Genomic DNA, 17,798 nt, shown 5'->3' on the forward strand with positions numbered 1-17,798 from the left:
TTCTTTCCAACAGTACTTGCATTCAGATCTCGATGCGTTCTGTGATTGGTGCCACGTTAATAAATTACACCTTAATGCCTCTAAGTGTTCTTTTATGACTTTCAGTCGTTTGTCTCCGCTCCTAGCTCATTACTCTATTAAGTCTGTTCTGTTAGATTGTGTTCCATCATTCAAAGACTTAGGCGTTATGTTTGACCCTAAACTTTCATTTAATGTTCATATTTCTTCAATTGTCAACAGAGCAAGCTGCCTTCTCGGCTTCATTAAACGTTGGGCCAAAGAATTTGATGATCCCTATGTAACAAAGGTTTTATACACTTCGTTAGTTCGCCCTACTCTAGAATATTGCTCGCCAGTGTGGAACCCGCAATATGATGTTCACCAGCGTAGTATTGAATCGGTACAGAAGCAATTCCTAAAGTTTGCGCTACGCGGTCTAAATTGGGACCCGGGTCTTCGCCTACCTTCTTATTCTGATAGACTTCTTCTTATTAATCTTCCTTCACTTTATAACCGTAGGCTTGTTTTTGGCATTCTCTTTCTCCATAAACTAGTCAACGGCGAAGTCATTTCTACCAATTTACTAGATACGCTGTATTTTTGTGTTCCCTCACGTCGGACCAGAAACTTTTTTCCTATTCACCTTAGTAGATGTCTGACTAACTACTCTCTTCACGAACCTCTTCGTGTTCTTTGCCAATCTTTTAACAACCTTTCTCACCTTATCTCTCCTCATCTTTCTGTCACTTCTCTTCGCGCTATACTTTTTAATCATCTACAGCGAAACCAATGAAAATATTCTGGACTTGGATTGGCTGCAACTCATCCCTGGCCACATTGGCTGTGAATCGGGGCATAGCTGGCACCTTGTGCAAATAAAACACCTCCACCGGGCCGGGGATGTTTAGTTGTGTATAAAGCTAAGCTACCTTCTTTATTTAATTACTATCTGTCTTTAGCTTAAGCTTTTTCGTCGACTGCTGTGTTAGTTGACGTAAATAAATAAATAAATAAATAAATATAATAATAATAAAAGTACTTATAACTATTTTAATTTATATCTTATCTGATGATCCTGTCGTTGACACCGTTCGCCACTGTTGTCCGTCAAGTAGAGTTGTCTGCCGCTGCTTGTCTGCTGCTGCTTGTCTGCCGCTGCTTGTATGTCATGGGTAGCGATAGTTTGCTGGTGGCTCGCCGTTTCTTTATATTTCGTCTCGCCTCCAGAGTCCTTTTCTTTGCAACCGTCCTGTTGCTCTGCTGCTGGTTCTAGTTGCCGATTTGCAATGATATATATTGCATATATACACAAGAATTATTATGTTTTTAATTTCATTCGAATACGCCACACACCAACTCCGTAAGTAACAATTTTTTTTTACCGCCACCGAAATTATTGCAGTTGCTCGACTAGCCAAACTGCCTTTATTTAACTCGGTACGCACTTTTTTTTATTAAGCAATATTTTGCTTTTTATATTATACTCTGTCTCTTACCACTGGTGGGGGAAAACAAGAGTTATTTTATTTTGCTACCTATAGCTGATCTTAGAATTTACACTTGCATAAGAATTCAGACTTTAATAAGCTGATTCAATCTCTGAGTCCCTTACCACTGGTGGGGAAAAACTGCAAAGTTTTTCTCGAAGGACTAAAATGATCCATCCGGCTCGAAGGACCAAAATGAACAGGGATTCCGGGAGAAGGAAAATAACCCAATCTTCATTCGTTGAATTCAAAGTATGAACTGATTTTAGGGAATCTTAGGCTCTAGGAGGTAATAATTGTTCTTAGGAGATCTTATTCTAGTACGACTCACACCCACGTAGTCGTGGGTTGAAAAATTATTATTATTTTCGGCACGGCGTCGGCCACTTGACATCCTGCCGTTGTGATCGTTTGGGTTAGTTTACAATTACAAGTGTTTTTCCCACAACGCGTGTGGCTGATTGTAATTCTAGTCATATGCTAGGTTAGTTGAAAAAAGTACAGTTGTATTATATTTTCTTTAGTGCATCTGATTTGGTGAAGCCGCTTCAGATGAACACGAGGTTTCATCTTAAACACTGATCTTAAAAACTTTCAATCCTGGTGCCAGTTTAATCTATTAAATCTTGACACTGACAAATGTAAGGTAATGACTTTTTATCGTTGTTCTTCTTACTATGCCATGCAAGAACCTTTTGGGGTCCTCTGCTCTGATTACAACCTTCTATTCCCTGTAATCTGCTCAGGGTCTTCTATTACTATACTTAAAACTTCTATCCCTTCCTATTTAGTTCATAGACAGCTATAGTATTATTTGTTTGTATGTGTTTTCTATTGTGTATTTGTCCACGCGATTCGTGCCGTGGCTGGGAGGTGTGCAACTTTCTGCTCTAGCCCTACTTTTGGGATGTCTAAAGATTCGATTTTCGATTGTTCACTGGCTCGTTTCGCCCATTGACTGAAACAGGCTTCCACCAAGGTCGTTAGGATTATCATTCATTACAACACTCCTTTATGCTTTGACTTTCACTCTGCTGCGGCGCCGAACGCTGTAGGGATTAATACTCGGCGTCTTGAATGCTTTAGTCTACGTACACACGCGAGTCCCCAGGTATCCAGGTATTTCCTCCAGGCACCGGCTGGGAGAGATACCGCCCCGGTGACCTAAGTCAAAGGAAAAACAGAAAGGAAACAAAGCAAACAAACAAAGCTAAAGGGCCATGGGTGCCACCCTCGGTACCGCTGGATGCTGCAAGAAAACGGCGCCTAAAACTTGGTAAAGCGGTGCACTTACGATTTCCGTGTGATGGTGATGCTCAAGAAAATGTGAAACCTGGAGAAAAGCTCTGCTTACCTTTTAGACGTGGAGGGCTGCTAGATTGTTTGGGTGGTTCACCCCACTTACACCAATGCACAAGGACGAAGGAAGCGAAGAATATTTCTTTTTGGGTCCTAATGACTGGGAGGCAGGCCAACGAATGCGCCATTCCGCTGTCAACATATACACAGGCAAATCAAAAATAGATATTAGAGTGGAAGCGGCTGTCTGCTCGGATTCACCTATCCAACTCCCGTTTAAGCTTCAAGACTATTGCAGCATATTCCAGGCGAAAATCTTCATCAAAACTGCTAGTCTGTATAAATCGACAGTACAATCATAAACTATATAATATCACATCTGTAAAATAACTCTCCAGTTGATTAAAGACATATCATACAGTTTAATAAAGCATTTATTGGCTGTATTGTGTTACGCCGTTATATTCAAGTTAGATTTTTAGCCAGCGAAGCCCTGATTCAAGGTGGTTGCCAGCAATACGTAAAGTGTAGAAAGCGAAGCGGATACAGATTATGAGAACACAAAGTATTTACCTCTACTGAGGTAAATAGGAAAACAAAAAATGCATTAAATGAAAAGAGAAACATAAACTGCTATAAAGCAGAGAGACAAGGTTTTATTACTAACAGCAATGGTGTGGGTAGACTAGAAAGAAGGCTATCACAGCGTTTTTGGACCAAGGCATACACATATTGTTAATCTTAGAGAATGCAGTTCAACAGCTACGTCTATGGCGGAAGCAGGCTCACACCAGAGATACCGGGTTACTGTATAATCGTATAGCATAAAAAAAGTGGACTCATCTGAAGAGCTTGATATCTGGCATCTACGAAGAGCTAATGTTCGGAGAAGTGCACCGAGGAAAGGCAATCACGCCTCTGAAGTTAAATACACACTTGGGAATAAATATATATTCACGATTTTATTGATGGTCTACTTGAGCTTTCGGTTGCCCAGCTGAATTCGATTGCTAATACGGGGGTTGAAAATTGTTTATATTTGATGCTCAGCGTTGGCCACTTGATACCGCGCCGCTGTTACAATCTTAAGTGTTTTCCACAGAGTGTGGATGCATGTTTTGTTTGGTTTTAAGCAATAATTGTCATATAAATCTTTATGACTTATTTTTGTATTATGGTTTTGTTTCGTTTTGTATATTTCTTGGTGCATCTGATTTGGTGAAGCCATTTCAGATAAACACGATGTTTAATCTTAAACATTCTGCAAAGGGCCGCCAAATGCGAAAATTTGGATTCTTTTATTTTCAATAAGTTGTCTTAGACAAATTATTATTATTAATATTATCATTAGTAAGATTATTCTTGTTAGAGAAGCATAAAAGCTACATGTTGAACTGACTTCCTATTCTTTCCTATTCTGCAGTATGGTTTACTAAATTGGCTTCTACTGTATTATATTATATTTGGCAAATTACTAATACCGCCCAATGCTTAACAATTTCTGTTTCGGGATATCTACCCACTCCTGATGTTTATTACTGTGTTGACTTCTAGCCTTTTTATATGGTGTAAACTTGAAAGACCTACTACTTCTACCTTTCGGTTTAAGCCAATGTGGCTTTTGCTCCACTGTTTTGACGTTTCGCTGATAGCTGAACTTTGAGCGGTTATTCTGTTTTAATGTTGCCCCTTTATTTTGCAATAACTGTTCTTTTTCTAATACAGACTCGGACAATTTTTTAACTGACTCTATTTTGACATTATTTTTTAAATTATCATTATTTAATTCAACCATTGCCATCTGAAAATTCTTATTTTGTACTGGCTCTGGGATGTATAATTTTTCTTCCCCAGTTTTTACTTTACCTCCAATGTGAGGTCCTACTGAGTTTGTTGTTGAGTTTGTTTGGCATTGTAATTTTTTTATTTTGATATTTACCTTTCTTGTTCTCCCAATTTTGCTTAAAACCTGTGACATCTATTGTTGTTGCCACTACAGATTTATTCTGATTTGATTCGGTGCATCCCGAGACGATCCAACCAAATTGAGTATTTTGACCTAGCAGGCCATCAATCTTTGTAATTCCTCCTTTTAAGATTTGGGTATATACGCTTACCCCCATTATTAAATCAACCTTACCCGGTTTATTAAAGGTAGGATCAGCTAGCACGTAAGTTTGCCATTTTGACATATCCACGTTTGCTATTTTTAATGGAAGAGCTTCCATTAACTTTGGCAACACAATTGCCTCTACCTTAAGATGTCTTTTCCAGGGATTTCGCGTCTTTACATCTATTTTTACCTTATATTTTGATTTTTTGGCTTTTATTGAGGACACGCCACTTATTTCTGTATTTTGTTTAATTTTACGTAATTTTAATATTTGAGCGGCCTCTTCGGACAAAATGGTGCTCTGTGAACCACAATCAATAAGGGCTCTTAGAGTCTTATATCCCCCATTTACATTTTTTACTTGTATTACAGCTGTGGCCAACAGTGTTGGTTGTGCCGTTACACAAGTATTAATACTCTCCTGTTTTTCTTGAGAATGGAGTAAGGTATGGTGTCCCTTACTGCACAATGAACAGACCATTTCATTAGTGCACACTTTATTGCTTGAATGGTTCAAGCATCTTGTGCACAGGTATACTTTTTTGGCTGTTTCATACCTTTCCGTAGGTGTCAATCCTTTAAACTTATAGCACTTATACGCTTTATGCCCGGCAATTTTGCAATTTTGCAAATCGGACATTTAGCTTCGAATTTCGCATAATTTAAAACAGTTTGTAGCGGTTTTTTCTCTTCTTTGCTCATGGCACTTAACGAGCAATATCTTTGCTCCAAGTATTCCATGACATCAGATAGCTTTTGAATTTCCCTTGTTTTTCTAATTTGGCTCTCATACAACTGTAGAGCCTCTCTGTCAAATTTCCTTAGTAAGAGTTGTGCGCATATGACATCATTTTCATCGGACAAATTTGCTTTTATTTTTATCATGTGCACTGACTCATTAATTATGTCAATCATATCCCTAACATTTTTCGCGGATTCATTGTTGATCATCGGTAAATCAACGATCCGACTTAATTGTTCGGATAATACCCTCCGATTATTTTCATAATTTTCAGCTGAACCTGACAGTAAATGAGCTACCATGCTCCTCGCTTCGCCCTTCAATGCGGATTTTAAATAATTGAATTTAAGAGTAAGACTTAAATCCTCTCTATTCTCAATTAATTCTGCAAATAACTCTACAAACAGGTCCCATTCTCTTGGCTCTCCAGAGAATGTGGGTAGCTGAATCTTTGGCAACACCGGTAGTTCGCCTCTCACGATAACATTCTCAATCTTACCATTTTCCTTATTGCTTATTTTCATTTCTAGCATTGACAATGAATTTTGGACATCGAATTCTAGATCCTGCATAGTATTCTTAAATTTTGCATCCCTTGTTGTCACTTGGCATGCCCGTACCTTCTCCCATAAATAATTTATTTTATTAATATATATTATCTATGTCCCATTGCCTGTTGACTTCAACTCTACTACCTCCAAATATTCCTGAAGCTGTCGGAATCTATTCATAAATATCTCCTGGTTAACCTTAGCGTTTTCATTACTGGAGGTCGCATTCCCGCGCGACTCTCCTATGCTATCATCAACTATCTCTGACATGTTTGCCTCTGCTTCAACGCACACCGACTTACTAGTGCCTGGTTTTTCTGACTCTCCTGTGGCTATAGTTTTGGCAACTATCTTTAACACTCCTTCATGTATTTTATCTCTGAAATACTGATGATGGATCCCCTGCTGTAGCAATTTGTTATGGTTCGGTATCCACCGATTCCTTATCTTTTTTACTTCCTCGATCACCTTGCTAGTTAGGTTTCTAGTTTCTAAGGCTTCTAACTGCTTCAACCTTGTATGCAACTCTAACTGCTTCCCTAACAATTTGTCAGCCTTATTAGAAAGCATTTTTGTCTTATAGGATATCGATATAATTATATTATGTAGGTTGATGTATATACTTATAACTATTTTAATTTATCTCTTATCTGATGATCCTGTTCGCTGCTGCTTATCCGCCAATGGGTAGAGTTCGCCGTTTTATTTTTTATTGTTTCGTCGCTCAGCTGCTGTTGTCCAGTGCCTATGGGCTCAGGCGGTATCGGTGCCAGTCATCGCACCAGACTTCTTTCTATTGGCAATGTATGTTCTCCAGCGGCCTCTCCTTTGCAACTATCTTGTTGCTCTGCTGCTGTTGGTAGTTGTCAACTACATATAGTGTATATATACACTAGTTAACTTTTTTTTTGATATTAGGGCTTCAAATACGCCACACACCAACTTTATATTTTTATATTGGTTTTTTTTTTCTTTTACTTTGGATATCTGGGCTTCGAATTTGCCACACACCAACTTTATATCGTTCGTTTTTTTTTACCGCCGCCGAAATTATTGCAGTTGCTCGACTAGCCAAACTGCTCTTATATACTCGGTCGCACGCACTTTTTATTTATTAAGCAATATTTTGCTTTGATATTATACTCTGTCTCTTACCACTGGTGGGGGAAAACAAGAGTTTTTATTTTGCTACCTTTATCGTATCTTATCTTGAATTCAGACTTTAAGGAGCTGATTCATTCTCTGAGTCTCTTTACCACTGGTGGGGGAAAACTACGGAGTTTCTTTTTATCGAAGGACCAACATGAATAGGGATTCCGGGAGAAGGAAAATAACCCAATCTTCATTCGATGAATTCAAAATATGAACTGATTTTATTTAAAGAATTGTTGTGTATATAAATGAATTCTTAGACTTTAGGCGCCAATTGTTCTTAAAAATACTTATTCTAATGACCCATGTTTTCGGGGGTTGAAAATTGTTTATATTTGATGCTCAGCGTTGGCCACTTGATACCGCGCCGCTGTTACAATCTTAAGTGTTTTCCACAGAGTGTGGATGCATGTTTTATTTGGTTTTAAGCAATAATTGTCATATAAATCTTTATGACTTATTTTTGTGTTATGTTTTTGTTTCGTTTTGTATATTTCTTGGTGCATCTGATTTGGTGAAGCCATTTCAGATGAACACGATGTTTAATCTTAAACACCGGTATTCTCACCGAGCCCAGACGGTATTCCCGCTTGTGTCCTTGCTGTTACTTAAGCTTTTTGAGGTGTCCGTTACACTGACGGAGTTTCCAACTATATGGAAGGATTCGTTTATTTTACCTCTTCACAAATGTGACAATAAATTCGACGTCACTAATTACAGAGGAATTTCTAAATTATTAGCGATACCTATACTGTTTAAGAAAATTATGACGTCTCAAATACAGCATTTATGAAAATCTATTTTTTCGCCATACGAGCATGGGTTTGTCAAGAATAGATCTGCCACAACTAACTTTTTACAGTCTAAATCCTTTGTCAAGGTTTTAAAAAAGACAAGGGCAAACTGATGTCATATCATGTCATTTCAGTAAGGCTTTCGATTCGGTAAACCATGTTTTACTATTACATAAGCTGAATTTAGTTGGCTTTCCGGATGCTCTGCTTGCTTGGATTTCACAATATCTAAGCAATAGGAGGCAGAGGGTTCTTTTTAGGTCCTCTCTTTCTAAGATCATTTGTGTTAAATCGAGAGTCCCACAGCCATCTATTCAACTATTCACCATTTTTATACCCTTGCAGAGGGTACAGAAGGAGACGTGTCCGACCACATAAAGTATATATATTCTTGATCAGCATGAGAAGCTGAGTTGATATAGCCATGTCTGTATGTCCGTCCGTCCGTCGGTGCGTATGCGTTTTACTCAGCCATCTTAGGAGCTATCGCTATGGAATTTTTGTTGGGGGCTTTTTTTCCCGGGTAAGATAAAGTGTAAAATTTGTTAGGATCGGACCATCGAAAAAATAGATTTTCATATAGTTTTAGAAGGCTCGTTGGATGGTAAGAGTGAGCGAGATAGCAAATGGTTTGAAGAATATAAAAAGAATTTAACTTTAAAATAATTTTTACCTCGTACAAGGAAGTCGGCGAGACCACTTACTTACTTCATTCAAATTTCAAACAATAAAATTAGTATGTATTATAAGCTCATCTATTTTTCATATATCACTACATGATATAGTGGTCCGATCCGAATGATTTTCATACTTTATCTTACCCAATAGAGTAGAAGTAGCCATATCAACTTCACGCCGCCATCGTAAGAGCTATCGGGATGAAACTTGATATTTCAGCTACTTATAACCCATGTAAGAAAAGTATGAAAATTGTCAGGATCGAACCACTATATCATATATGTAGCTGTAGAAGAAACATTTTCATAAAAATTTGAGTATCCCCATGAAATTTACTACTATGATAGTATTGGATATAAAACCTCAGATTCCAAAATTTGAATCTGATCGGATAAATAGAACACAAGTTTTAGGCAATATAAATCGGTTCAACCGTTGCCGGCAGCGCTGCTTGCTGCCTACTACGTCATCATCAAATCAACAGAGCACACGCATACACACACAGACGCAACGCAATTGGCGACTTTAATATACCATTTCACCCTAGGGGTGTATGGTATAAAAATATTATTGCCAAGGACTTCAAGGGTATATAAAATTTGGCATAGCCAAAAATAGCTTCATTGATATTTATTAATGATCTCCACACAGTTCTTTTAAATTCCAGAGTTCTAATGTATGCCGATGATGTAAAAATCGCTAATCGCATCATAGACTCTCTTTCATGCCATACCCTGCAAGCTGACCTGAATGCTTTTTAGGGGTGGTGTAGGGCTAACTTGTTATCGCTAAACTGTTCTAAGTGAAAAATTGTGTCTTTTTATAGAGGTTCTCCGCAATTAACAAGTTACTTTTTAAATAATACAACTTTGGTTGTAAAAGATTTGGGGATCTTAATAGACCACAAACTTAGTTTTAATCAGCATATATCGACTAATGTTAGTAGGGCTAAGAGTGTTCTTGGCTTTATAAAGCGTTGGTCGAAGGAGTTCAAAGATCCATATACTACCAAAATAGTTTATAATTCTTTACTCCGCCCCATATTGGAGTATGGATCTTGTGTGTGGTCTCCTCAATATGAGTTTTATCAAAACAAATTCGAATATGTACAAAAACCGTTTTTACTTTTTGCCTTTTGTAATTTGTGCTGGGATCCAACTGTACAACTTCCATGTTATTTTAATCGACTTCAATTAATTAACCTACCTTTTTTAACCAACCGTAGAATTATGCTTGGTGTAACTTTTCTTTACAAACTTTTGACCGGTGAGATTGACTCTTCGGAGCTGTTAAGCCAAATTAATATTTCTGTTCCATCTAGAAGGACCCGCAATTACACACGGCTTTTATTTCCTACTTGCACAACTAACTTTGCTCTGCATGAACCTTTTCGTACACTATGTAGTGACTACAACAGACTTTGCCACGTTATCGCTTCCGAAACATCGCTTGCGGGTATAACAACTGCGCTCTTGTCCTTCCTCGCTCGTAATTAATTGTAATCATGTTTGTTCTAACCTATCCCGTTTTCTTTTTATCTGTAACCTACTATCTTATTAAATTTAATATTTTCTATTTCTTTAGTTTAATTTATGTTTATATATGTAATATTTAGATTAATTTAATGTTTATTATAATAGTAATTTAAAAGGTTAATGTTAATACAGAGTAAATATATATGATGCATGTATGTATGTATTTACATCCAAGGTATTTAAGTTGGTAAAGTGCGTTCTGATCCAGAAGTATCTAAAATTACTTTGGTAGACAATATTGTGCACATCAATTTTGGAGAAAGATATGCACTTTGGTGCACAAGAGTAAACATACCGCTAGAAATATAAAATAGTAGAAAATCCAACACCTTTTAAAGATACCTACATGTAGGAATATTATCATAAGTTTATTATTACGTATGATAATATTATTTATAGATGTTAGAAATAATACAGTCTTCGGTCTAAAATAGAAAGAAATATATAGAAATGGAATGGCGTGCAGAAAGAGAACATTATCAAATAAGGAGACTAAAAGAACTTATCAAATAGATCTGCAATTTCAAAATTTTTTTTTGATGTCAGATCACTAAGCCTGAAGATGGAAGGCAAGAGATACGAGCTGGATTAAAAGTTCACAACAACAATTGTTAAGAAAAATCAATTTGAGTTGATTTGAATGAATTGAATGACTATGAAAATCGACTTCAATTAAATGAGTGTGCTGACGTAAAATTCAGTCGCACAAAATTTAAACGAAATATTGAAACATATATATATTTGTATTATATATTTTTGTGATTACTATATGAATGAACTAATCTGGTCGGCGGTTTAGTGGTGACCTACTCCGACTAAAATACTGTTGTTTTATCGGGTTTAAACCCCCTAAAGAAAAGAATTTTTTTCAACTAGTGAAGTAATATTGAAAGCTAGATCCATCGATTATATGATGATACATATGTATATATTTTTTTTATTTAATACCCAGTATTATAATCTCTCAGTTTGTGGCAATTAGGAAATCCTTGATAATTAGAGTTCCCAAATTGTCAAATCCAAAACCACAAACTAAAATTTTTGGTGTATTGAATATTCAAATTGTAATAGCCTTAATTTCACCATTATTTTTCCCTATATATATTTGATAAATTATTAATTAATTTTATTGCTCAAAACGTTCCAATCAAAATAAGACAATTTTAATAATTCGAATGATTCGAATGGCTTAGTACATATCGATGCTTTGACACTTAATACATTGGCTTTCATTAAACAGAGTTACGTATTATTAGAGATTTGACAAGTACTTACATTTACACTCATTCATGTTATTGTGTAGCTATCATTCATTTATTTTCAATCAAGGTGCTCTCACGTTATGAATCACTGCCCAATCACATTATAAATAAAAAAATATATAAATAAACATTTTTTACACATCTCAATTTTATATTTCGCAGATTAAATTACCTGCGAGTAAAGCAGGCTTAAAGATACACTCGAAACATATTCATAATAAACTGATGTATCCATCAGAGAGTTAAAAGCAGAGTAAAATATCAAAGAAGCTAACTTCGGCTGTGCCGAAGTTTATATCTATACCCTTGCAGTCCATGGCCATATTATTTTTACATGTTCCAAAAACTTTTTCTGTCATCAATCATCAATTCATTAATGCACAGACAAAACCTTCCAAATATCATTTCCATTTCTTCTTCCTCCTCATGCTGCGATTGACACGCATACACATACAGTTTATGTAACGTTGCGTCTGTGTGTGTATGCGTGTGTTCAACTGCTCTGTGGATTTCAAGCAACGACGTAGTAGAACCGACTTACATTCACTGTAACTTGTGTTATATTTATCTGATCTGATTGAAATTTCGGGATCTCTAAAACTATCATATTAGTAAATTTCATGGGGATACTCAAATTTTTATGAAATTGTTTCCTCTAGAGCTATATGATATAGTGGTCCGATCCTAACAATTTTCATACTTTATCTGCTCCGGGCTATAAATATCAAGTTTCGTCCCGATAGCTCCTAATATGGCGGTGTGAAGTTGATTTGCACAGACAGACGGACGGACGGACGGACATGGCTATATCGACTCAGCTTCTCATGCTGATCAAGAATATATATACTTTATGGGGTCGAAAACGTCTACTGTGCGTTACAAACATCTGACCAATTTTATAATACCCTTTGCAAGGGTATTGTCTGGACGTTGACGCGTACAATGCGAAGTACGTTCAAGTGGCCCATACGACACCAGGACATAGCCTGTTTCGCGCGAGCCCAAGCAGAGCGCTGTCCACCTCTCGCCCGACCAACCGTGGTGCGCAGCCGCATATCGGACGGCACGATCGCGTGGACAAATACAAATAAAACGGACAAACAATTAAAAATATGATTAACTACGGCTAATTACGAGCTAAATGTGCTAAAATAGAAGTTTTCACAAGGGAAAGAGAGGCTTCTAATCTGATTACGGGATACAGAAGATTGTAGTCAGAACATAGGACTCGAAAAGGTTCATGCAAAGAATAGTTAGAACTACAGTGTATTAAGGATAGAGGAATAAAATTTCTAGTAGGTCTACGGGGTACAGATAGGTTTAACTGGTTCAGTAGCTCAGGAGAGTCTATTTCACCTATTAAAAGTTTATGAATAAAGATAGCACCAAGCATTACTCTACGATTAATTAAAGAAAGAAGATTGATTAAAAGAAGCCTACTGGAGTATGATGGCAAATTGACATTGCGATCCCAATTTAGACCGCGAAAAGCGAAAAGCAGAAATTGCCTTTGAACAGAAAATTTGCAAAAATTGCAAATTGACATTGCGATCCCAATTTAGACCGCGAAAAGCGAAAAGCAGAAATTGCCTTTGAACAGATTCAATTTTACTTTGGTGCGTCTCATATTGAGGTGACCATATGCAAGATCCGTACTCTAAGATAGGACGGATTAAAGAAGTATACAGAATTTTGGTTGTGTACGGATCGTCAAACTCTTTTGACCATCATTTCACAAACCCAAGAACATTCATAGCTTTACTAACTGTAGCAGAAATATGAGGATTAAAAGTTAATTTATGGTCCATAAGAACACCTAAATCATTGATAATATCTAACTGCTCTAAGGCACTGTCGTTAAGATAATAAGTTTCTAAGTATGGAGTGCATCTATAAAAAGACATAACTTTACATTTAGAGCCGTTGAGGTTTAATAGGTTTGTTTCACACCAACTCTGAAGATCATTAAGATCCGATTGAAGTAGGCAAGAAGACGATATGTCTTTAAAACTGAGGTAAAGCTTGACATCATCCGCGTACATAAGCACCCGAGAATGTGACACTACCAATGGAAGATCATTTATAAAAAGAGTGAATAGCAATGGACCCAAACGACTACCCTGAGGTACTCCAGAGGTCACTTGGATGGTCTTAGAAAATGAAGACTTAAAGAGGACCTTTTGTGTACGCTTAGAAAGATATTGAAGAATCCAATCTAGCAAAAGGCTGGGGATGCCAAGTGCGTTTAATTTATATAAAAGCAGAGTATGATTAACAGAGTCAAAGGCCTTGCTGAAGTCAGTATAAATGACGTCAGTTTGCACGGCAGTCTTGAACCCTTTGATTGAGTGAGATGTAAATTCTAATAGGTTAGTAGTTGTCGATCTACGTTTTTTAAACCCATGTTGGGATGACGAAATGATTGAGCTACAAAAATGCTGCAATTGAGATGTTATTATTTTCTCAAATGCTTTGGGTATGGTAGACAATTTAGAAATACCCCTATAATTGGAGGCTTCGGACTTCTTCCCCTTTTTATGAAGAGGAATAATATATGATTCCTTCCAGATATGCGGGAAGGCGGAAGATGTGACGGACAGTGTAAACAACTTAAGTATTGGCTTACATAGGGCCTCCGCGCAAAACCTTAATACGCAGCCTGGTATTCCATCAGGGCCAGGTGCATATGTTGGTTTGACGGAACTGAGCACGCTAAGAACCGAACTTTCATCAAACACAGGGTCTAAAATGCAATTAGACGATTGCAAGTGATGAGGATAAGGAGGATTTGCTTGATAAATCGAAGAGGAATAAGTTGTTTTGAAAAAATCAGCAAACATGTCGGCAATTGCCTGATCATTGTCAGCTTTATTGTTTTCGAAAGACAAGTAAGACGGGTGCACCGATGTCTTACGTTTAACATTTACAAATTTATAAAATTGGTTAGGATCGCGAGAAAACCTAAGTTTACATCGCTAAAGATAATCCTTATAGCACTGTGAATTCAGCACCATAAAATTTGAGCGAGCAACTACATATAGAAAAAAAAATCCGATGCTTTATCGGATTTTTTAAATCTTTTATAACATCTCGATTTTACGTTCTTCAACATCAAAGAACGACTCAAGAGTTTTATAGAAGACAGAAATGGCAGAGTCCATTTCCGTGCAAGTATACAGATATGTCCAATCATTAGTTAACAAGAGTTTTTTAAGTTTAGTAAAGTTTGTCTTGCGAAAACATCGGGTTGGAGGCATCGAAGGTCAATGGTTATATCCAGAGTTGGATGAAAGTTGTCTTCGGGGATGACTAAGGGATGAGTCCTGGAAACATCGCAGTTGGAAGAATCCAACACAAATACCAGATCTAGTGATCTGTTACGACTATTCCGGACAGGATTTATTTGAGTTAGGGACAACTCAAGCAGACCATCTATGAAACAATGTGACAAGGAGGGCAACAGTAATAAAGAGTCAAATGAAAGGGTCCAGGCAATCTCAGGTAAATTAAAATCTCCCAGAACAACGAGCAAGTCTTTGTCAGAGAGATATGAGGAAATAAGTTGAATAGCTTCCAAATGGTGAGTGTATACTGCCAAGTCGGACTGTGGTGGAATATACGAACAAATAATAAAGGCAGAAAAAGAATTAAACGAAATTTTAACACAAACAAATTCAATCTCCTGATTGGAGGACTGGACAATTTCAGACGAGAACGCTGAGTCAACAGCGATCAAAACGCCACCACCATTACGGATAGTCCGATCATGTCTATAAATTAAATATTATGAGGGGAAAATTGAAGCATCGGCAATATCAGGCTTCAGCCAAGTCTCAGTAAAGGCAAGAATATGAAAGTCAAAAGCTAGACTATCTACATAGAGTTTAGACAGTTTAGTCCCCGTACGTTCTGATAGGCCAGAGTTAGGGACGAAATTAGTTTTTTGACTCGCCAACAGGTGCAGACGAGCCGGAAGGAACGTTATTCACAGAGACAGGTAGCAAGCTAATCGGAGGCCGATTCTTCTTTTTTATTGTATACTCTTTTACAACAAGGTGTTCCGGCCATAAATCTTTATGACATATTTGGCCAAAAAGATCTGGGGAGACACCTATTTTAAAGGACGAAATGTCCCGAGTATATGAAAAACGGAACTTTTCCACAGCAATGTTTATTGCTTGAACTTTGCCCTGGATGTAGGCTATGACTTCTTCAGAAGTAGTATTGGGATCAAGCCTCGAAATAAAAATTTGCTTTTTGGGTGGAACTACAACAAGGGAACTAGGAGTACTAGGCACAGCAGTAGCGGCTACAGCAGACGCAGCAGCAGCTGAAGCAGCCAGCACTTTATTAGCTCCTCTTGTAACTACTTTATTGGCAATATTCCTGGAAACGGATGTTTGCCCGGACGGTTCGGAAACTACAACCGATATCGTGTTAGTAGGTGGGATACTTTCTCCAGGGGAAATGGGAAGAGACTCCACACCTGCCAATGCCGGACTCCTAAACGGTATCAGCTGCTGTGCATTTGGTGACATAGGGTCAATGTCGAAAGCCGGAACTGGTAGAGACGAATGTGCCGACGGACTGAGGGACGCGCCCTGAAACCTGGCCCTCTTTCGCGTCGGAGATTCAATCAAAAGTTTGGAACTTCTGAATTGAACCTCCATCGCCAAAAGCTCCTCTTGGAGCTTATGAACGCCAGCTGACAGGGTTTTAGATGCATCCCCAGTCCGTTTCATAAAACTTCGCATCTCGAGCTCCAAGCCACGACACGAATCACAGCCCCATTTAAGGCCGCCACCCTGTGCAATACTATCCCGCACCTTGACTGTGTAACCAGCACATTTAAAGTGCATTACATTGTCACACAGCCAACAGTAAAGAAAGTCTTCACTGGTCTTGCTGGGATTATTGCAATTATATTTGCAACAGACAGACATTATTAAATAATTGATTTATACAAAAACAAATTATAAATCAATATGTAAATAAAATGGGAAAAATGTATATGTTAAGAGAGACGTATAGAAAGCAAGGCAAAAGCTAACTGCAATATTCAAATTAGAAAGAGAAAACAAAAAGGGAGAATATTTGTACTTATCTGTAATAAAACACACAACAACAAAAACTTGTCAACAGCGCGAAGTTAACGGCCGCGAGCTCGATCAAAAGAGAAACAAAAGAATAGAGAGCACCAACACCACACAAACAAAAACAAACTATGAACTGTAAATTCAGAGCGCGGGTGGGAGCAAAAAATAGAACGAAATCAAAAACTAAGCAGCGCAACAACAAAATTATATTTGCGTTTGTTAAAGTTTTGATAATAAATTTATATAAATGTTTGTAAATTTAACGCAAACTTCGCGATGAGTATAAAGATTTATTAAGAATTAGTAAGGCAATGAATTTAAATTGAATATTATAAATTAGCTTCACGAAAGAATGAAAGACAAAAATTAAGCGAGAGCGCAAAAAAAACACGACCGACTATAAAAAATCAACCACACACTCTATATCACAGTAATTAAACAAAAACCATAGGACCGTGGCTAACTTCGGACGAGCCGAAATTGTTTACCTTTGCACTTTTTTTTTGTTACCATTCTCCTACCTACAGTAGTGTAACGTGAAAGTCTTACGCGAAAGGACTTGGCAGCATGTCATTTCATTGTCTGTTTGTATGACAGCTATAAAATAAAGATATTCGATTTTGATTAAATTCAGAACAGTCATTAACATATTATATAGTAACCCGATTTTGATAATCTTTGTCATAGTCCTTTTCAAAAATATATTAAACTGCCAAATGTATAACTTTAAAGCAATCGCAACAAAAGTAACGAAGCTATTCATAAATGTCACTTTTTTCGACCGATCGTTCCTATGCAAGCTATATGATATACATAACTACCAGATCTTCATTAAATTTGGCAGAGTCATTAATATGTATATAATATATATAAAATATTTTGTATATAAAATATTTTTACTACAATAGATTAAAAAACAACACAGTTATTATGCAGTCACAGTCCCTGAAGTAAGATTTATTAAAAGAATTAGAACAGGTATTGTAAAAAAGGATATCTGCTAAGATGGGATGATAAAGGCTTCGTTTTTGATGCAGACATAGTAGTACGATCTGTGACAAAAACAAGGTCAAGGATTCTATTATAAGT

This window comes from Drosophila willistoni (genome assembly GCF_018902025.1).
Source record: "Drosophila willistoni isolate 14030-0811.24 chromosome 2L unlocalized genomic scaffold, UCI_dwil_1.1 Seg168, whole genome shotgun sequence".
NCBI lineage: Eukaryota > Metazoa > Arthropoda > Insecta > Diptera > Drosophilidae > Drosophila > Drosophila willistoni.